Here is a 21,853-nt window from a genome sequence, read left to right as displayed (position 1 = left end):
CAGGCTGGCCATCCTGCCTCCCTCCACCCTAGCCTGGCTGGCTGAAACCCAAAGCATCTTATCTTCCCAGAGTATTTCCCTCTTTCTGGATATCTCTCTTCAGTGTACCCACTTACCTGGTCTTTCCTTCCTTCTGTTTTTATCCATCCATCCATCCATCCATCCATCCATCCATCCTCACCTCCTCTTGGAGATAAACCCTCCCACCAAGGCTCCTCCTGGCCTTACCGCTCACACAGAAGGAAGTGCTCCTTGAGGGGATATCACACCCTCGGGTGACTCCTCTCTCCTCAGGCACCCCATCTGTCCCCCCTCCCTCCGGCACACATGAGTCTAAGGTGATTCCACCGTGGAGGGGCCTATCAAAGTTAAGTTTGAGGAGAGAGATGTGCATTTTTTTTTTTTGCGCTCCTGTACTTGAAGGTGGTCTTGCCAACTATGTGCTGTCATGCATCCAGGCTGCTTCTGGCTTATTGATCTGCTGGGTGTCATTTCCTTTTCCAAGGTCACTCCAGTCACTGGAGCTCCAGCCAGAGGGAAGGAGGAAGAAAAGAGTGAAGAAGGGCCTGCCCCTTCCCTTTAAGGGAAACTTCCTGGAAATCACACACACGGCTTCTATCCCGCTGGCCACAGGTCAGTCCTCCAGGCCCCCTGTGGCCCAAGGGAAGCTGGACCATACAGTCGTTCCCACGGGGGTCTTGCTGACAGCTGGGAAGGAGGGATGAATGGAGATTGGGAGACAGTCTGCCACCAGGCCCTTGGTACCTTTAGTCTGCAGCTGGCAGAGGGTGGGTTGAGGCCTTCCTAACTCCCTTTCTCAAACATCTCTGCTTTGCTCCCTTCCCTGAAGCCTCGGTTCTTTCTAAGGCCTGGCATTTCCTGCCCGGAGTAGGTAAGGGCAGCAAGACTGGCTGCCATGGACCTATGTCCATCCATTGCCAGGCCGGGGCACTCACTCTCAATGCCATCCGGGAGGCAACTCGTCTTAGTCCCATTTTACAGTTGGAGAAATTGAAGCCCAGAGAGACTGGGTAACTTTCCTAAGAGCACCCATCTGGGTTCTGATCTCAGTTCCTCTGCATTCCTTTCCCACAGAACCTTCCCCAGAGGAGTGCCTGCTCTGGGCCCTCTCATGGTCTGCCAGGAGGAACTGGAATGGTCTGGGCTCCAAGAGGGCTTGTCTGGGAGGAGAGGGCAGGCAGGCTGTGACATCAGTCCGCAGGTGTCTCCTCAGCATTTACTCAGTGCCATGGTCAGAGGGCGTGTCTGAACAGGGTCTGCTGATGGGCTTGGGGATTTCTGCTGGCGCCAGGAGCTGGCCACTGCAGCCACATCCTCAGACGCCACTTTCTCCAGCGTGTGTGTCCTAGACCTGGAGGGTGAGGAAGGGCAAGCACAGGGCACCCTCTGGCACTTCCCCTCTCCTGCCCACCTTGGCCGAGCCCTGGCCCCAACAGACTGCTGTGGGGAGCAGGGAGAGGGAGGGTGTGTAACCAATTCTGAGGAGAAGGGGCAAGACTCTGGACTTCTCAGGCAGACCAGGGTCATCCAGGTCATCCCCCTGCCTCTGGGAAGGATTGTCTTCATTTGCTGTTGACCCAGGAGGGTGAGGTCACTGCTCTGCCCTCGGGGTCGGGGGAGGCACTCTGAGCGTAAGCACTGCAGTCACAGCCACGACATGAAGTTAGTAACGTTACTGTAATCTCTGCTCCCCAATCTCTGGCTGAGAGGAAGGCTTCTGAGCCGTGAGTCACAGCTGGCAGCCGACTGTAGGGCAGGCCACGTGCGGCTTCAGGGGGGTGTGCTGGGGATGGCCCTGAGACCCAGACATGACCTCCGGCCTCTGGGACTTCCCACCGGAAATAGGTGATGAACAGGAAGAGCAGATGTGAGCCAGAACCCTGCCCCCCGCTCCCCTCCGACTTCCCCCTCACCTCCACTAGGAAGTCTTCCTTGGTTAACGGCCCTGGGATCGCTCTGGGGTGGACAATGGGCTCCCAGCTCTGGCAAGGTTGGCTCCATCCCGCCAAGTCTGGGCACCTCTTACAGGTTCTGTGCTAGGAGCAAGGGTGTGACCAGGAAGGTGGAGCTTTCATTCAAATCATTCATTCATTCATTCTTTTGACAAATGTGCCAGGCGCTCTGTAGGTGAACCCTACAGACTCAGTCCTGCTCTCCCAGAGCCTGGAGGAGAGACTGAAAGCACACAGTCACACAAATAAAAAAGCATTACAAACTGGACCCAGGAAGGGCAGGGTCTGGGGGTGAGGGGGTGGGGATTAGGGAGCTTCTGGGGGCCTGGGCCATTCCCAGCGGACGCAGATCCCCCCTGGGAGCCCGCCCCCACCGAAGAGGGTTCTGCAAGGAGATGGCTGGCTGACACGGTGGCACAGTGCCCACCAATGGGGGCTGTGCCAAGCGTGATGTGATGTGTGCTGATCTGTCTCCACTCCTTACTGAGGACCAGTGTCTGCTGCCCCCGCAGCACAGGGAGCCTGGGGCGGCGCTCCCATCAGGTCTGGGGGTGTTTGGGGGAGATGTCGGAGTCGGGAGACAGAGGGGCTGGTCTCAGGGAATCTGGTCCTTCACCCCAGCTGATGGGGTCCCTGGCGCTGCCCAGGGTGTCAGTCCCTCTGTGTTCCACTTGCCCCCTGCAATGGACAGAGGGGCTGGCCCTGTGGACCCTGCTGCTCCTCTTGCCCCATGCTTTGGATCCTCCCTCTAAGACATTGTTGGAGATGTTTTCTTGCCCTCTGTTGCCTGACTCTGCCTGTTTGGGCCCTGGTTTCAGGAGACAATGAGTGAAGGATCCAATGTATAAAAGGGGACTCAGAGACAGAGAGGCTCTTTCCATGCCTCCGGAAATAACCAGTGCACACTGACAGGGCTCTGTCTTGATTTCCCTCCTGCAAGGGTCCCTGGTGTCTGAGATGGGGGCTGCAGTGGGTGGTAGGAGGTCCAAAGTCAAGGGCAGCTATTGTATTTAAAAAAACAGACTGGACTCCGTGGTGGTGCAGTGGATAAGAATCCACCTGCCAGTGCAGGAGATGCAAGAGACGTGGGTTCACTCCCTGGGTCGGGAAGATCCCTGAAGTGGGAAATGGCAACCCACTCCAGTATTCTTGCCTGGAGAATCCCATGGATAGAAGAGCCTGGCGGGCTACAGTCCATGGGGTTGTAAAGAGTTGGACACGACTGAGTGACTAAGCAGGCACACACCTACTGAGCCTGCATGCCTAGAGACCATGCTCCACAACAAGAGAAGCCTCTGCAGCAAGAAGGCTGAGGACTCCAACGAGAGAGCAGCCCTCGCTCGGTGCAACTGGAGAAAGTCCATGCACAGTGGTGAAGACCCAGCACAGCCAAACATAGATAATAAATTAAAAAGTATCCTCTAAATAAATGAATAAATATAGACTCTTGGGTCCCACTCAAAGAGTTAACAATAACCTAGGTCAAGTGGAGAAGGTGATGGCACCCCACTCCAGTACTCTTGCCTGGAAAACCCCATGGACAGGAGCCTGGTAGGCTGCACCCCATGGGGTTGCAAAGAGTCAGATATGACTGAGTGACTTCCCTTTCACTTTTCACTTTCATGCATTGGAGAAGGAAATGGCAACCCACTCCAGTGTTCTTGCCTGGAGAATCCCAGGGACGGGGGAGCCTGGTGGGCTGCCATCTATGGGGTCGCACAGAGTCGGACACGACTGAAGCGACTTAGCAGCAGCCGCAGCAGCAGGTCAAGCACACAGCACTGCATGTCAGCTCTGTTCTGAGTCTGTTAACTAGTGGAGTTCTGAAAAAATATTATCCCATCTTACAGATGGGGAAGTTGAGGCACAGAGGAATTTTTAAGGAAGCTGCCCAAAGTCACATTGGCAGGGCTGACCAGGCAGCCTAGCTTTTAAGCACTGCCTCTCTGGCACAGGGCTTTCTAGGGAAAGGGATGGACTTGTTTTTTCATTCATGTTCCTCTTGGGGAGTTCTGGAGCTGGACTGTCTGCCTGGGGTTCTGGTGCTCTGTTTGGGTGAGGCAGGCCTCAGCTGCACCTCTGGGAGTCTCTTAGACTCCAGCAGGCCCTGCCCACTCTCCTCTGGGTGTCTCTGCTCCTCTGCCTGCATCCTGCTTTTCCTTCCCCTGCTCCCAGGTCGTGTTCACTTTCTCTAGCTGTGAGCATGGGAACCCCACCAGGAGGTGTCCTGGGCTCTGCCTACCCTTGTCTGCCTCGGATCAGAGCCCAGTGATCAGGGAAAGGCAAGAGTCTCCCGTCAGGCTCCAGACTGTGGCCTGTGTCCATGGCTCCCTCAGTCCCCAGGGGCTGTGGGTATGACATCACTGGCTCCCTGTGAGCTGCCATTTATGACCCAGTAAATCACTCTGTTACCCCCACCCGGACCTTGAAGAGGGCTGGAGCCCACGATGACACCCCAATTAACCACACCATCTGTTCTCTTCAGTGGTGAGCAAGAGCCCAGAGTGGGGATGCTGTGGGGTGGGCTCTGGGCTGGTTTTCTTCCCTGGAAAATGACTTACTACCCACCTGGACCTCTGCTGTGCCCAGGGTGTCTCCCCTCCCTCACAGGGGAACCTGGGAGTCCTCTGAAGGGCACAATTTTCTGTCCCATAGTAGCTGGCTTCTGCAGCAGACTGGGTGTGTGTTCAGCAGTGACTCAGAGGGGATGCGGGGCACCCCGTTGTGTAGGAACTTCCTGGAGATTGGGGAGGCCATAGGTCAACGTCAGGAAAAGTTTCTGAGTACAGAAATGGGCAGGAGGAGGATGGGAAGAGGGAAGCCAGTGGTTGGTGAGGTCATTCTGGGCAATCCTCATATTCTTTCATTGATCCATGGGTTTATGGAACACTTCCTGAGGGCCTGGCACTGACTGGACACAGAGACGAGAGAGGGAGGGCTTTTGGGGAGCTTAGAGGTTAAGGATCTTCCTGGAGGGTGTGGACTTTACTGTAGTTCAAGGAGTAAGCCCATTTCAGCTCCAGCTCTTTCCTGAGGTCAGAACTCTGATAAGCATGAGGGTTCATGTGAATGTTGGAGGGCAGAGTTGGGGATGTAAGTTGGAGAGGGATCAAGTTGAGATAGGAATCCGAAGCATTAGGAATAAGTGGTAAAATGCGTCTGTGATCAAAGTCTGGGTTGGGGTAATCGGTGGGTAGTGTCAGGAACCTGTGAAGTGGTCTTGGGGCCAGAGAGCCTCCTGGGGAGTTCGTGACTGGACGGATCCCACTCTGGCTTAAACGGAAGGCACCGTCATTCACTTCTCTCCCAAATATGTGGCAATTATACAGCACGCACATTGCCAGTGTCTATTTCTGTACTACAGCAGGCATCACTAGTTGATCACAATGCTCTTTCCTTCTAAGTCCAGAAGCAGCCTCATGCACTGGGTCCAGGTAATCACTACTAAATGAGCAGAGTTGATGGATGAAGTGAAAATTGATTTACCATCCTGGACTGGGATGCAGACATGCACAAGGGTCTAAGTAAACTCCAAGAAGAAAAACTCATAGAAGGGAAGAGACAGTTGGGAGACAATCTTGGCCAAGTGACAATGCTTCACTGTTGAAAGGCAAGTAAGGGCAGTTCTAAGCCGAGTGGGTGATCGTCACTGGATATGCTCTGGTCCAGCTCTCTGGTGGACGCATATCTGGGTCTGAGAGACAAAGCAGGAGTGAGAGCTGGCAGCAGAATACAAAGCGTTATCCATCAGGATTCCATTGCAGAGAACAGAATCCACTCTGGTGAACTCAAAATGGAAGGGGTTAACAAAACAGCTATAGAACTATTGGGAGGGCAAAGCCATAGATTCCGAGTTGAGCCTTCAGGAGCAATTCTCAAAGCCACATGGCAGAGCTGGGCCACCAAGGGAGCTGTTGCCTCTTTGGTAATCATGAGAGCACCAAATCCAGAACCACAGACAGTACCATGGTCCGGAAACAGCTGCTGTTGCCGGCTTCACACTGCACCTGCTGTGATCCACACAGGAGATGGATGCCCTGGAGCTACTAGAGCTCTTGACCCCCTCTGCCAGCATAGAAGCAAAACAGCACCACCAACAACACAAATTGCACCCTGCCCCTGAATCCCAGAATGCATCAGGAGCTGCAGAAACACAGACTTGCAAATTTCACGCAAGTGAGACTGATTGTCTGAGTCACGATTATATCCTGAATCCTAACAACAGGAAGCACTGAGAAATGTAGTTTTTCCCCCCGCTGTTGTTGTTGCTGTTGTTTTCAACTCTTTCTGTCTCAGAAGGTGGAGTGGACATTGAGAGCCTGTTCACCATTTCCACTGCACATGGAATCCTAAACTTCTGTGAGGTGCTAGGCACAAGCAGGGCTGTTTGGAGATTCTCTTCTAGGGGAACGGGAGGGGGAGATACCTTCTCTCCTCTTTACCACAGACCACTGTTTAGCTTGGGCACCTAAAGCGCTTAGGCACATCAATGTACCATTTACGGGTGATACAGGGCAGGGTCAGTTTTGGCGCCAGGTCATTGCACCTGGTGAGAACTCTCATAGATCAGCCTGGGGATGGTTGGTGGGACTTTGGAAGCAGCAGGGACCAGCAGATACTGGTTGTTAGGGTTTAGGTGATTTATTTAACTCCTGGCTGGATCCATCTTTGGAAACACTTCTGTGAGCACCTACTATGTGCCAGACACTCTGCTGGGTGCTGGGAATATGGACAGGCACGGAATCCTTCATGGTAACTTGTCTAGACAAAGAAGAGACATGGACAGCAGATAAAAGGATGCGTGTGGTGCCTCAAGGGTGTACAAAGAACAGACCCAGGAGCACGAGGTGTCTTCCTAGGAGAGGTGACATTTGAGATGAGCCCCCAAAGGCTCAAAGATGCTGAGAGGCGGTCTGGGCAAGAGACAAAGGTATGAGTGAGAAGGGCAGAAAGGAACGTGGGTGGGGCAGGAGATGGGAACTGGGTTTCTTCAAGATCCAAGACTCAGCCTCATCTAGACCAGGCTTCCATTCCTGCGCTGGACACCTGCGCCTGGCCAGTCCCGCAGGGTGTTCCCCGCTGTCCTCTGGCCGTGGCGAAGGGTGACTGCCTCTGCTCACACAGGCTCCCGGGAATGACTCATGGATGAGGCGGGGCTGGGGGGTCACGGGCGTGCTGCCCAGGCTGTAGGCACTGTGGTGGCCTCTCCTCCTGGGGAGCTAGCAGCAGCAGAACTGGCCTATGTGGGCAGGGCGGTCCCCATCACCCTGCTCTGGGTCTCCGGGCAACAGAGGGAGTCACACACCCCCCCAGCCGCCTCCTGCAGCCCTCCTGCACTCTCCTTTCTCCTCGAGGCAGGGGGCTCCTCCCTCCCACCATGCCGCTCCATCTTGATGCCAGTCCTCCCGGCGGCCTGGGTAGCTAAGGGTACCCATGGTGGGGTCATTACAGGACACAGCAGCCTGAGGGGCAGGATGGAGGAGGCCCAGCAGTCAGCTGGAACCCATCAGAGGCCAAGGCAAGCCCTGGCAGCCGGCAGGAGGGGGAGGGCAGCCCATGAGAAAGGTGGCCCTGGGAACTTTCTTAACCCTTCCCCACCCCATCACCAGGGCGTGTCCTGAGATTGTCCCACCATGACAGGTGGCTCCAGGTCTCTGGTTCTTCAACCCAGGTTGGTGGGAGTAGGGAAGAGACCCTGCCCTTGCCTCAGGAGCCCTTAGAGAAAGAACAAGAAAGAGAAAGAGAAAGAAACAACAGAGTCTCTGTTTGCAGGGAGACCTTAGTCACACGGGGAAGATGCAGCTCAGCCCCAGCTCACAGCCCCGCCTCAGGGAGCCCCAGTCTGAGGGGACACAGCCCTACCCTCCTTTAGTTCAGGGTCAGAGATGGGAGAGGGAAGTTCTGTCTTGGTATTAAACCGAGAAACCAATGTAATGGCACCCTGTCAGTACCACAGTGAGGGGATTCGTCACGACCTCCACCTTGTGACTTTCTGTGTGACTTTGTGAAGAACTAGCAACTTGAGCGCCCGTCTGCGTGCTATAAAAACCCAGGAGTGATGAGCCTGCAGGTCCAGAGGGCTGTCACAGTGGACAGTTTTGTCTTGGTCACACCCTCAAGGTCAGCTGTCCCCCACGGGCCTCCTGCTCTTCTGAGACAGACCCCCTTCTCATCTTGAAAACCACTCAGCCCATGGGTTCAAGAGCTTGTTCAACTCCTTCTTTGGTATCCACGGAACTTATGTAACTCACAGCTTCCAATTAACAATTAGAGCTGGTGAGCAAGAGCACAGAAGGAGACAAGGCTACGTGCAGCTGGCCCCTCTTCAGCTGTGGGGTTTAGATTTCCCTGATTTATTTTCCACAATTAGCAGCTGGCCTTCTCCCAGTGACTCTCTCAGGGTTTTTGTTGGGGCAGCCGCTGGCCGGGCACAGGGACCGGCAGAGTGGACTGCGGGCACTGCTGCCCCTGTTGGGATCACCGGAAAGGGCAGGCCTCTTGGTGATTGGACTGCCGGGCATTAATCATCGTGCTCTTCACGGGGAGGGAGGGGGCCAGGCCACACACAGGCTGAGGAGGAAAGGCCCAGGAAGGCTGATGCCTTTGCCAGCTTTTGCCACGCTCCTCACTTTCCGGCCTCATTCTGACTCCTGAGCCTCGATGTCCTCATCTGTTAAATGGGTGTGAACAGTGGGGCTCAGTGGTCCCTAGAGTCCGTTACACTTGGACTTCGCTGTTTTTGCCTGCTTCCCTCCTTACCCTGCTCTGCGACCTCCCCACACCCTGTCAGTACCGCAGTGGGGGGATTCATCATGACCTCCACCAGAGGCCAGAGTGATCAGCAAACATGCCACCGGTCAGTCTCATGATACTGGGTGAAGGGCTACAGCCCATCTCTTTTAATCCTGGTCCAGCTCTGTGACCCCCAAGGACAGAGTCAACCTATAGACCAATGGGACTTTTGGGCCACAATCCCTGAAACTCCTCTGAGTCAGCCTGTGGACCTCACACTAGAGGGGCCCCCAGCACGGGGAGGTGAGCATGTCCAGGAGGCTTGAGCTTGGCAGCCATCACACTTTTACTAAGTACCTGCTCTGAGCCAGGTCCTGGGTCGGAGAGGCGGGTGACAGAGACGAGCGGGCAGATGTGGCTCTGCCCTCATGGTGCTGAGAGGCCTGGGCCCTGACGTCGATCTGCCAGGTTTAAACCCTGGTCTGATGCTCACTTGGGCGAGGCACTTAGCACCTTACGCCTTGATTTCTCCCTCTGTAAAATGGGGGTGCTGACAGTACCACACCCATGAGCTGCGGTGAGGAGTAAATGAGTGAATTTAGTGTTTACCACTCAGGGTGCAGTCATTACAGTTGTCATGTCATGAGCACCAGCTCTGCGCCAGGAACTGTCTGTGGCATTTGGTGTAAACCAGAGCCCTTCTAGGGAGGGAGAAAGATCACTTCCGGCTTCGCTGAGGAGAAGAGTCTTCATGAGAGAGTTGGTGTCACAGTTTGGTCTAGAAGGATGGAGCTAGGGACTTCCTTGGTGTCTGATGGCTAAGACTCCAAGCTCCCAATGCAGGGGCCCTGGGTTTGATCCCTGGTCAGAGAACTAGATCCCACATGCTGCAACTAAAGATCCCTTGTGCCACAACGAAGACCCAGTGCAGCCAAAAAAAAAAAAAGGTGGCACTACATATGATAGGGAGCAACAGGGAAGGGCATTCCAGGAGGGAGGAATGACATCACAAAGTATGGAGATGGGAAAGCAAAAAACTGCGCCGGTGGAACTCTGAAAGGACCAGAGGGACTCACTTATAATAGAAAGTTGGCTTAAGCCAGATGAATGACCAGACCATAGAATGTGGCTTTTCTCCTCTAGGCAATGGGGAGTCACAGAAGGTTGTTGAGGGAGGGCATCCTGCAGGGAGATGAAATTGCTGTACTTAAACCATACAGTAGGGTCAGCTTCTCCAGGTGATGATAACAATGAGACTGTTAAGAATGTTAATGAGAACCCTTCAGTGGATTGTGAAGTCCACTGAGCATCTTCGTGTGTCCGCCTTGTCTGATCATCATGGCTGCCCTGAGAGGGGGTTTGAGCAGAGATGATCACCTCAACTTTAAAGACAAAGGAGGGACTGATGGTCCAGGGGTTACAACTTCACCTTTCAGTGTAGGGGATGAGGAGTCCATCCCTGGTAGGGAAGCTAGGATCCCATTTACCTTGCAGTCAAAAAACCCAAAACATAAAACAAAAGCAATAGGGGACTTGCCTGGTGGTCCGGCGGTTAAGACTGTGCTCTCAATGCAGGGTACCCGGGTTCGATCCTTGGGTCAGGGAACTAGGTCCCACATGCTGCAACTGAGGCCTGGCACAGTCAAATAAATAAAAACAATAAATATTATTGAAAGAACAGAAGCAATATAGTAACAAATTCAATAAAAGCTTTAAAAATGGCCCGCATTAAAATAAATAAACAAATGAACGTAGAAAGAGGAAGCTCAGCCAAAGTTATCCAGGGGGTGATGGCAGAACCATGGGGAGTCTAAGTCCCCATCCCGTGGGTGCCTGTGCATGGGAACCAAACCGCCTTCTTGAGCCCCATCCTCTAGTCCTCTCTTGTCGGGTGGCCTCTGCCTTGTCTTCAGGGCTTGGCAGGTCTGTAAGTGTGTGTGTGTAACAGGTGAAGGTGTTGGTGCAAGGATCCCTCATGCCACTCCCTGGCCGGACCAGCGCTGGGCCTGCAGCCCTTCCAGCCCGCTTCCACCCACCTAGCCTGTGGGAGGTGAGCATCTCACCTCCTCCTGAGAACACTGGTGACTTGAATGGGGGCATGGGAGGGCAGGCAGAGTGCTGGGGGCATGGGGTGAGTGCATACCAGGCTCTGCCCTTACAATATGCCCTTGGTCTTCCTGGAAGCCCCTCGAGCTGAGTAACAGCCAAGGAGCAGGGGGAAAAGCCTCCATTTGCATTTCCTCTCCTGTCTCTCTCCTCTCTGGCTCCTCTGGGTTTCTGCCCCAGGCCTGGGAGTCTGGTTTCTGATGCCCCAATCTTAGCTCTTTCCTCTTTTGGAATCCCACCTGCTTGGCTGATACCCCCAAGTGGCTGATACCCTCCGAGTGTGGGAGCTTCCTTCTCTGATGTTTGTTTTCTAGGTCCTGGAGTAGGGTTTGGGAGTGATGAAGGAAAAGGTCAAGCCCCTGACCCCCTGAGCCCTGCTCCCTGTCCCCAGCTCTGGCCAGGCTCACCCACCTTTGTAGGGGACACAGCCCAGGGCCTGCCTCTCAGCGTAGCCCACGTGCCACCTGTTGGTACTGTCTGCCAGGGCCTGCCTCGCCAGGAGAACCCAGCAGCCCTGGGGGTGATAGTGAACCTCCTGAAAAGGGCATGTCGGAAATGCGAGAGCACTCCAAGCAGAGGGCTTTACAGAGTTCGGAGTTCAGAGCAGGTGAGGTCTTGGAGCAGGAGAGGAGGCAGTCAGGGGACTTCCTGGAGTGGGGCTCCTGCTGGGAGCTGAGCCTCGAAGGGTGTGGGGCTTGGGGTAGAGGAGGGGGCTAGGCAGGAGATCCCTCCCAGAGGGTGGGGGGCTGGGTTTGAGGGGGGAGAACAGAAGAGGCGTGCATCATCACTGCCCTGAAGGCTGGTAGGTTAAAGGCCCTAAAGACTTTTCATTCATTCATTCACTGATTCTTTCAGTCATTTGCATGTATGCAGTACCTCCTCTGTGCCGAGGGCTATGCTCTGAGTTGAGGACTTGGTGGTGAGTAGCACAGACTATGCCCCTCTCCTCTTTAGGAGCTCCTGGTTTAGCCGGGCAGCCTGGGGAGCAAACAGCACAGCCCAGCACTGATCCGTTGCAGGGGAGGAGGGCTACAGGGCTACAAGAGCAGAGAGGAGGGCTTCAGCTCCAGACCTGGGGAGGGTGGAGAGACGGGTAGAGTGATGAGTGAGCTGAAGGAAAGGGGTGCACCCTGGCTCCGGAGCCAGGGCCGGGGCTGGGGGCTGGCGGTCCTTTCAGCAGGTGAAGATCCTGGCCTGAGGGGGCAGTGGAGGGAGGGCCGCTAGTGGCAGGGGCCAGACCCCACATGTTGAGCTACGTGAAGGAGTCATCTGGAGGGCACTGGGAAACCTCTGAAAGGCTTTCAGCAAGGGCTGGGTGGAATCTAATTTGTGTTTTGGAAAAATGGCTTTGGCTCAGGTGGAGATCTGGTTGGAGGGTGCCTGAGGGCTGTCCTGTACCAGATTCAGCTCTAAGACAGGGAAGGGAGCCTCCTGCACACCAGCCCTGTGCAGGCAGGATGGTGGTCTTCTTGCTGTGACTCCACGGGGCCCAGTGGGGACTGTTGCTCAAGTTTCATTAAGGGAGGCCACGGAGGTCCTGGGCGGTGGCGGGATTTCTGGCTCATTGGGTCTCTTCCCGGGGCTCAGGTGCATCTACCGTGATGGTGGCCCTGCTCTCCAGAACCATCAGGGAGAGACAAAGTGAAGGCTTTATCACTTGGGTGAACGCTTCTTGGAAGGGGTGGGGAAGCCTCCTAGAGGGGCAGGGAAGAGCCCCTTCAGGTTAACTCATTAATACCTGCATCTCCTCCCCTCCCTCCAGGTGAATCCTTTGGTCTCTAGGAGTTAAATGCATGTGGTTCCCTTTGCTTGGGGAGGGCAGCATTGGGTAGGATTCTAAGCCCAGCCTGTGAAGTCAGATGGGACCCGAGATGCGGGCGGAGACGAATATCATGGACAAGGGGACAGGTAGGGTTGGCTGGACTTCCAAGTCTGCTGCCCTGGGATGGATGGGAACCTTGTAGAGTCTGGGCCTTTGGGGTCATACCTGAGCTCATCTGCAGGCCGCCTGTGTGGGCTAGGGGATGGGAGACCAGTGGTTCAGGAAGCCTCCGTCTCCCCCACTTCCCCACACAGCCCTTCCTCTCAAGAGAAAAGGGAATGGGAGGGGAGAGGAGGGCTATTTGGCCAGGCCCCCAGTTCAGCTGAGCCTGGGAACCCTGCCCGGGGTGCCCAAGACAATGCTGGGAATGGAGGCCGGCCTGGCCAGAGGCTAGCCTGGGAGGGGGAGGAGCTGTGCCCGCTTCGCTCTCAGTTCTGGCCTGGGAGCTGCACAGTGGCCCCCAGCACCAGCCCAATCCTGGGCTCCTCACTCAGCCCCGGGCACCTGCTCACCCACCCCTTGGCAGCTCCCAGCCAAACCATCCTCCCAGAGGGCTCTTTCCTACCCAGCTGGGTCCCAACCACCCAAAGCATGAGTGTGTATGTGTGTGTATGCCTGGATGAGTGTGCCACAGTGCCTGAGTGTATATACATGTGGGTGTGTGTATGTAAGTGTGTGAGTGTATGTGTGTCTGAGTGTGGGAGTGTGTACATAAGTATCTGACTATCTCTGTGGGTGAGTATATATAAGTATGTGTGTGTGAGTGTGTGAGTGTGTATGTGTGGTGGGCAAGTGGTGAGGAGCCAGATGCTGAGCCCACTCCCTCGCCCCGCCCTTCCCCTCGCCCTTGTGGTCCGGCCCGACCTCTCATCCTGGGACGCATGCCTGGCATTTCCTAGGACAGCCCTCATTCAAATGATTTACCCCCCTGGCCCACTACTGCCCTTTATTTTTCCAACCCCCAGAGCCTCATATTCAGTGTAGAAAATGCAGCCCCCATTTCTGGAAGCCTCGTTCTTCTCTAGGGCTGGGGAAGGACCCCACTGTTCTCTCTACCAGGCCAGAAAGGGACCACTGCAGGTTCTAAGGAACGTGGACCCCTCTTCTGGAGCTCTGGACCCTGGGGGCATTGCGGGGTCAGGCTTTCCTGTTCCCAGGCCCAGGCCTGGCCTGGATTTCCCTGGAGGAGACAGCAGGAGGGAGCTCTGGCCCATGGAAGAACTGGGATTTGGTTGTTAAACCAAGTTGCAAGTTCAGTCCACTTTCCCGGCCAATTTTTCTTCCCGCCTCCCTTTCTCCTCAAGATAATAGAAAGGCCCGGGAGGGGTTCCTTTCTTCCTGGGCCAGCTGGGGGAGGCGGGGGCGCCCTTCCATTGGTCCAGGCCCTTGTCATTGCAGGCACACCCCCTGGACCTGGGCCAGCTCCACCCCCACCACACCCCCCCCCCAAGGGGGAGCAGTTACATCAGCTGCTCTGCTCTCGCTCTCGCCTTCTGTGGGCGAGGCCTCCGACACAGTCCCTGAAAAGACCTGCTCATCCTGGAGAAGGAGCATCACCCTCGACTCTGCCTCCTACCTTCCACTTTCCCTGCCCCTGCCAGGCCTCGAACCTGGCAGCGGCAGGGATCAGCTGGCCGGGAATGATGCCTGGATATGAATCCCTGTTCAGTCACTTTCCAGCTGTGTGATGCTGGGCAAGTCACTTAGCCTCTCTGAGCCTCAGTTTCTCCATCTGTAACTGGGATGATCATAGTGCTGTATTGATAGGTTTGTTCTAGGGATTCAATGAGTTAGTATTTGTAAGGGATGTGTGCTTTCTCTTTTACTATATAAGTGCTGGTTAACTAAATACATTGCTTTCCTAAATGATGGCCAGCTAAGGATCAGGTGGATGGGTGGGTCACTGACCTGCTTACCTCTAGCTTTGTGTCTCAGCACTTACTCCTGTCCTGGCAATTCACTCCTACCCCCGATGTACCCGAGAAGACTCTGGCCTCCACTCCTTTCCTCTGTGTCATTTCTCCCTGACGATGGTACCTCGGGCTTCCCAGGTGACGCTGTGTGTGTGTTAGTTGCTCAGTTGTGTCCAACTCTTTGCAACTCCATGAACTGTAGTCCGCCAGATTCCTCTGTCTATGGTGTTTCCCAGGCAAGAATACTGGAGTGTGGGTTACCATTTCCTTCCCCAGGGGATCTTCCTCACTCAGAGATCGAACCTGGGTCTGTCGCAATGAAGGTAGATTCTTTATGGTCTGAGCCATCAGGGAAGCCCAAAGAACCTGCCTGCCAATGCAGGAGACATAAGAGACGTAGGTTCAACCCCTGGGTCAGGAAGATCCCCTGGGGAAGGAAATGGCATGGCGATCCACTCCAGTATTCTTGCCTGGAGAATCCCATGGGCAGAAGAGCCTGGCGGGTTACAGTCCATGAGGTCACAAAGAGTCGGACACGGCTGAAGTGACTTAGCATGCACACACGTACACTTCAGCTCCTGGGGCAGGGATGTCACAGCAGAACATGGAGTTCAAAAGGGGCTCGGGAGAGACTCTCTGTCACCCTGAATGTCTCTGGCTGCTCTTCTAGAGGTGCAACAGGTCGCTCCCAGCACCTTCGAGGTCTTGGCTCTTCTGGAGGGAGGAAGTGGCAGCTTTGCTTGCTGGGCTGGAGACATAGGTTTTGGTTTGAGGATGAAAAGGATTCACTCATGAAAACTCACCCACCTTCCTGAGACTATGAACTTGATCCACTTCCAGACCCTTGTGCTGGGCTGGGGGCCGTGGTGCGGGCACCGCTGTCCCCTTGGCAGGGCTGGCAGAGGGATGCTCTGTCCTCCCAGGGCCCTCCTCCAGCCTCTCCCACCTCCCAGGATTCAGATCCCACCAGGGGGACAAACCTCTGTCATGGGTCCCCGGCACTCCTCTTTGAGGGCCACATGGACTCTTGGGCTGCTGTGAGCTGCAGGCTGGAGCCCCACACTGCCCGCCGCCTCTGCCTGGCCCTGTCGTGGCCTCTTGCCCCCAGCCCCTTCTGATTTGCTCACTTGGGGGCTGGAGCCGAAGCAGAAGCTAAGGAGGCTTTGTCCCTGGGCTGGGGGCCTGCCTGAAGCTTGACTTCTTTTTTTTAGAAAATAGTTATTTATCTGGCTGTAATGGGTCTTAGTTGTGGAACATGGGACCTAGTTCACCAGCAGGAATCGAACCCAGGCCCCCTGCATTGGGAGCATGGAGTTTTAAATACTAGACCACCAGGAAGTTCCCACACCTGACCTCCTTGTGCTCAGAGTTGTCCAGCTCAAGTCAGAGCTCTAACGTGGCCGCAGGGACCCTCTCTCTGCTCTTTTGCGCCTGGCCCTGGGGTGGCGGGGCTGAAGGAGATCCAGGTGGTCTTGGTCACCAGGGAGCTCCAAGATGAGTGAACAGTCCTCCAAGAGAAACCGAGGGCTGTGAGAGCCCTCTCTCCCTCCTACAAGTGTTTGCTGAGCCCACCATAAGAGCAGGCCATGCTAGGCCCTGCCATCAGTGAAAGCTCACCCTGCTCTGAGGTTCAGAGGGAACCCTGCTGTGGGACCCACACAGTGCTTTCTTTCCTTTGCATCCTGCAGCTCTGCCCACTGGGGGCTCCCTCAGGCCTGAATCTCTACCAACAGACTCTGAGCTCCCTGAGGATAGTGCCTCTCACAGGGCCTTCTGCACTGGTTCATTCAGTCAGTCCCTCAAAGGGGCCCTGCTAGGTACTGGGCACTTGTGAATGGCCCAGTCATACCTGTGCTGTCTAAACTGGCTTCCAGGGGATGAGAAGAAGCTGGTTCTGGGAAGAGTGTTCCCAGCACATGCAAAGCCAGGGCTGGCATGGGCAGGGAGGAAGCAGGGCCTGCCCTGGAGCTATGGGGAAAGAGGTATAGAGAAGGACTGGAGATTTCACTGCTGCAGTGGCAGGAGAGAAAACCCAGGAGAGTGTATCCGTTGCCCAAAGGAAGACAGGAATTCAAACTTCTGCGGAATCCCTGACTCATTGCTGGGGGTGGAGGGAGGAGGGAGAAGGCTGGGCTTCCAGGGCAACCGTCAGCGCCCTCCTCACAGACTCCTCTCACTGCATGTCCTGCGGGCAGTGCGCCCTGGAGCCCTCTCGTCTAATCACAGTCTCTCCTGCTGCATTCTTGCTTGTCCTTGGTGAAGATGCACCACGTTGGGGCGTGACAGTCTCTTTTCCCATCCCCCTCTGGCCTGGTAGAGGCCCCTCCCCATCCCTTGCTTGCCCCAGGTTCTGTCTTGGGCCACAGGGGCCAGTCCAAGGCATGGGGTTGAAAGTGAAAGTCAAAGTTCCTCAGTTGTGTCTGACTCTTTGTGATCCCATGGACTGACTATAAAGTCCATGGAATTCTGCAGGCCAGAATTCTGGAAGGGGTAGTCTTTCCCTTCTTCAGGGGATTGTCCCAACCCAGGGATCAAACCCAGGTCTCCTGCATTGCAGGCGGACTCTTTACCAGCTGAGCCTCAGGGGAATCCCAAGAATACTGGAGTGGGTAGCTTATGCCTTCTCCAGCAGATCTTCCTGACCCAGGAATCGAACTGGGTCTCCTGCATTGCAGGCGGATTCTTTACCAACTGAGCTATCAGGGAATGGGGTTAATTCTTGGAAAAAGGTTCATCCTCTGCCCTCGGGGCCAAGCTTCCACCTTGATCTCTAAGACTGACCAAAGTCTTAGATCACATTGGAGGGCGTGGAGCTCTGTCTTAGATCACACTGGAGGGAACATTGCTGTGTTCCCATCGCTTCCTTACCTTGGTTCTTTATCCTTTTTCCTATCTCTGTCTCTTTCTCCGTTGCCCCTCCCCCTTTTCTCTCGTTCTTTCTGTCTTTCCTTGGTCCAGTCTCTGCTTCCCTCCTTCCTGGTCTCTTTTTGTCTCTGCTCCTCTCCCTCCCACAAGGTCACAGCCTCTGTCCCCATGGTCCTTCTTTCTGACGGTCCCCTGGCTGTGCTGGGGGACATGCTGGAGGAGAAGGTGGAATCAAGGGGCCCCAGGCACGCTTGTGCCCAGCAGTGTGCAGGTCATCTGGCAAGGGGTGCAATGCATGGTCACCGTCTTCTTTACCAAAGTCAGAAGAGATCAGAGGGCAAGACCTAGGGTCAGCAGCCTGGCTTCCATACCAGGTCCATGGAGGAGTTCATAGTGAAGGGCCGGGCACTGAAGCCCTGAGGATAAAAGCGATATGGTTGCTTCTTTAAGAGGGAAACCTTGACCATCCAGTCAAGGGAAGGAACAACACATAGTAATTGGACTTGAAGCCTGTTCAGCAAAGGTTTCCCCTTCAAACTCTTGGTGAGATTGGGAACACTGTTTTGTCTTGGAGAGGGGATGGGTTGGGGCAACAAACAAAAGAGGAGGGTGACCAGCATCTTCTTGGCCAGTCCGCAGCTCTCCGGGGCCTCGGAGCTGGGCTGGGTGTGCCCAGAGCTTATTTCTGGGCATCTCACAGGCGATGACGTGCTCTGAGTGTGCAGAGGAAATTACTCTCTTGGAGGAGAGACAAACAAAATGACGGGAAGAGATTTCCAGAGGGTTCGGGATGGTGTGGAGGACCGGGAAAGCAGAGTGGGGATGGGGGCAGTTTTCTCCAAATGTAAGGTGATGCCTTTTAGGGGAAGCATGAAGCTGCCCTGGCCCAGTGCTGGGTGCTGGCGGTGCTGATGGGCTCGCGTCCTCACGTGAAGTCTGCAGAGACAGAGGTAGGCCAGTGTTGTGGACCCTCCAGTCTGCATCTTGAGGGGAAGAGGTGGAAAATTTCCTGGTGACAGGGGGTGCTGTGACCGAGGGCGCTGTGGGAGAGGAAATGGGACCCTGTCCTGCGCGGCTGATGGAGGAAGACACTCCTTCCCCCACAGGAGCTCCAGGGTCCCCGCGGGGCCATGTCCTGCCCCTGTTCTGAGGTCCTTCCTCTCACGCCCCAGTCTCTGCTGTTCTCTTCCCCGGTGTGTGTGCATGCGTGCTAAGTCACTTCAGTCATGTCCGACTCTTTGTGACCTCATGGACCTTAGCCTGCCAAGCTCCTCTGTCCATGGGATTCTCCAGGCAAGAATCCTGGAGTGGGTTGCCATTTCCTTCTCCAGGGGATCTTCCCGACCCAGGGATCAAACCTGCACCTTCTGTGGCTCCTGCACTGTAGGCGATTCTTCAGCACTGAGCCCCTGGGGGGGGGGTGCCCTCTCTCCTCCTGCCCCTACCCATTTTCCGTCTCAGTCCCTAGTTTCTTCCTCTTGTCCTTCTGTCTCTCTTAGTGCCCCCTGCTCTCCTGTCAGGCCCCCCTGTTTCTCTCTTGGCCTCTCTGTGCTGACTGGTACAAGGAGAATCCCTTCTTCTCAGAAACATTTCCTCCCACTGGGCACTGGGTGACCTGTGTGTGTGTGTGTGTGTGTGTGTGCACGTGAAGAGGCTTCTGGTTGAGTCAAGGTACAGCAGGCTGTGGAGGCTGTGGCTGAGGGTGGAGGGGGTGAGGGCTGGGGCTGCTGTCCCTCTGGGTGGTGGGCAGCGTGGTGGGCAGAGCCAGGCTTCCTAGGCAGAGGTACTCCCAACTTACCCCTCCCTGGTCCCACACTCATTCTAGGAAAATCACAAGAGCCCGCCCCAGCATGACCAGCGCACACAAAGCACATTGTTCCCCTCCCGGGCCTCTCCCCAGGCCTCTCCCCGGCCCCTGGCAGCTTTGCTGCCAGTTCCTGGTGGCAAGCTGGCAGCCTTGCTCTCCAAGGCTAAGACTGCCCACCTGACTAGGTGGGGCTCCTTCCACTGCTTATCTGTTGTCCCCTCTCAGGAGGCAGGGGCAAGAGCCACTCCAGGGCAGGGACAGGCACACTGAGCCTCAGGCACGGCACCCACGCTCCTACCTGCCAGCTGCCCACCCTACACACCTTGCCCTATTCTAGGAGCTGTTTGGGCTGGTGGGCCCTCCATTCCCACCCTAGTCTGTTTTTTTTTCCCCAAAGTCTTTGAAGAGGTCAGGTCTCCTGTGTGGGAAGCTCACTCTCTTTGCTCTGTTTCTCAGGCTTTTATTCCTGCCTGCAGCTTGCCTGCAGGAAGCCTTCTTGGATTGCCCACTTTACCTCCAACCTATTCCTTCTAGGCAGCACCAGATGGCTGGGCCCACAGTGGACACACTGTGTGATTGATATCCAAGTCTCCTGGCCGAGTGCTGTTCCAAAGAACAGCCCGGGGCAAGGAGAAGTTGCCAGCACTAACCACCCCTCAGCTGGCAGGCACTTTCCATGCATTATTGACTTCATTCACACAGCAGTCCTTTCAGGTAGACATGATTTTTCCCTTTTGACAGATAAGAAAACTGAGGCTCTGAGAAATTACCAACTTGCCTGAGGTCACACAGCAATACCCCCAAATCAAGACACTCTCAAAGTGAGGCTTCCAGGATAGGGTAGGGGCAATTCTTCCCTGCATCCCCACCCCCATGGCCATACTAAGGATCTGGAATATTTTAGCTCCTGGGCATGTTGGAATGGAGGGTCCAGGTGCTGCTACCAGAGTTTGGGATGGAGGCAGGAGGATGGATGAAATGAACCCCCTGCGTGCTTCCTGGGTCAGTCCACTGCCTTTGTCCTCCACATGAAGACCTCCCAGCTCCATCGTCAGAGGTCTCAGCCCATGGCTCTGCCTTGGGGGCAAACTCTCTTCAGCTTTGGGTCCCTGCCCAGTTCCCCAGACCAGACCTTAGTCTCCCTTCCTCAGGGCTGGCCTGAGGTGCCTGGGGAGGCTTGGTTCAGAGCAGCCCTGCTACTTCTCTGCTCCAATGGGGCCTCCACTCTGCTCCCTTACTGCCTTCCCCAGCCCAACTTGTTTGGGATTTCCCCAGCATCTCCATCCAAGGTGTTTCTCTGGCTTTGGGAGGAGCCTGGATCCAGACTTCTCATCCTTGTGACCATACAGAGTCCACACCTCCTCTTCCCACCTTGTCTCCCTTTCCATGGGGAAAGGAAAATTATAAAATTTTCCTCCCTTCTCTCTTCCTCTGGGATGCGTACTATGTGCAAAGCATTGGGCCTGAATGCCATGTACGTGGGTCCCGACCAAACAGAAGCATGAACTAATGTAGCAGGAGTCTGCGCTGGGCATTGTGGGAGCCCAGGGAGGAACCAGAGGCAGGCAGGCGCCCTTCTGGACCAGCCTTGATGGGCAGGCCGATAACGGGGCCTCTGTGTGTGGACCGGGTAGAGGGAAGCGCCTCCAGGCCACTCCCCAGAGAAATCTTCCGTCTTAGACTGTGAGCTGCTGGGCAGGGCCTTTCTCCTCTGAAGCAGTGCTTCTCAGACTGCCTGGGGGAAGAATCAGTTGTTTACTTTTAAATTCCGATTTGTCAGAGACCAATAAAATTATAAAATACAGTACTGAAGAATTGCTAGAAAAAGAAAATAAGACATCCAAAGGACAAGCCCCAACATTTTATTGTTGGATACAACAGACATAAAATCACCCTGTCAAATAGCTACTAAGAGTCTGAGTGCCTTGGGCAGGGTCTGCACTGCCCTGTCCTGGGCAGCCGAGGCCGGTGGGTAGGTGACTCCTGGAGTGTTACTGCCCTGGGGCAGGGTGTTCAGGCTGCAGGTCGTGACCTGCTAGTGGGGTGGGAAATTAATTCCCCAGGTCGTGACCAGCATTTTCAAAACACAAAATAGAACAGAGTAGGAAATACAGCCTCTTACCTGTAGTAGCTGAAGTGTGGTTTTATGAAACGTTTATTTCAGGCATCTGCACATGCGCACACACACACATACACAAACACACACATACACAAACACGCACGTGCGCGTGAGCTTGCCCTGGTCTGGGAGGTGAGATGTCTGATGGGGTCTGTGGCCAGGTGCCCCTCCCCACAGTGCTGTATAGACCGAATCTGCTCTCTAGTGCCATCGTCCCGACCCAAACCCCTCTCTCCCTCCCTCTAGAGGCTATTTCTTTCCTTTCTTCCTCCGGCCACCTCTGGGCTCTGGAAACCTTGGTCCTTCCACTTGCCTGTTTCTTTTTTGTGGACTGTCCTCCTTCCTTTCTCACATATCCCAGGTGCTCCCTTCCTCCTGGGACCCCTTGAATCAGGCCCCCAGTGCTGCATGGGGTCCAGGTCAGCCCCCAGAGGCAGAACAGGGGTCCTGGTGCTCAAGGAGGGAGTTGTTGTCCTAGGGGATCAGAGCTGTTCTGGGGGGTCAGGGATTGGATTG

The 21,853-nt window shown here is 55.2% G+C and overlaps 1 long non-coding RNA gene across 2 annotated transcripts in view; it reads left to right on the top strand.

The window, feature by feature from the left end:
- The window catches only part of LOC138425123 (uncharacterized), a 49,803-nt gene that overhangs the window by 15,937 nt on the left and 12,013 nt on the right, over window positions 1–21,853 (top strand). Inside the window, exon 3 of one of the 2 annotated variants that reach the window (XR_011251109.1) lies at window positions 506–633. The exons of the other annotated variant lie outside the window; for it this stretch is intronic. This is a non-coding gene — a long non-coding RNA (uncharacterized lncRNA). The remainder of the gene's footprint in view (window positions 1–505; window positions 634–21,853) is intronic. 2 annotated transcript variants of the gene reach the window in all.

The sequence above is a fragment of the Ovis canadensis genome, chromosome 20, assembly GCF_042477335.2.
Source record: "Ovis canadensis isolate MfBH-ARS-UI-01 breed Bighorn chromosome 20, ARS-UI_OviCan_v2, whole genome shotgun sequence".
NCBI classification, from domain to species: domain Eukaryota; kingdom Metazoa; phylum Chordata; class Mammalia; order Artiodactyla; family Bovidae; genus Ovis; species Ovis canadensis.
The sequence above is the reverse complement of the archived record's forward strand: the minus strand, read 5'-3'. Positions and strand labels throughout refer to the sequence as shown.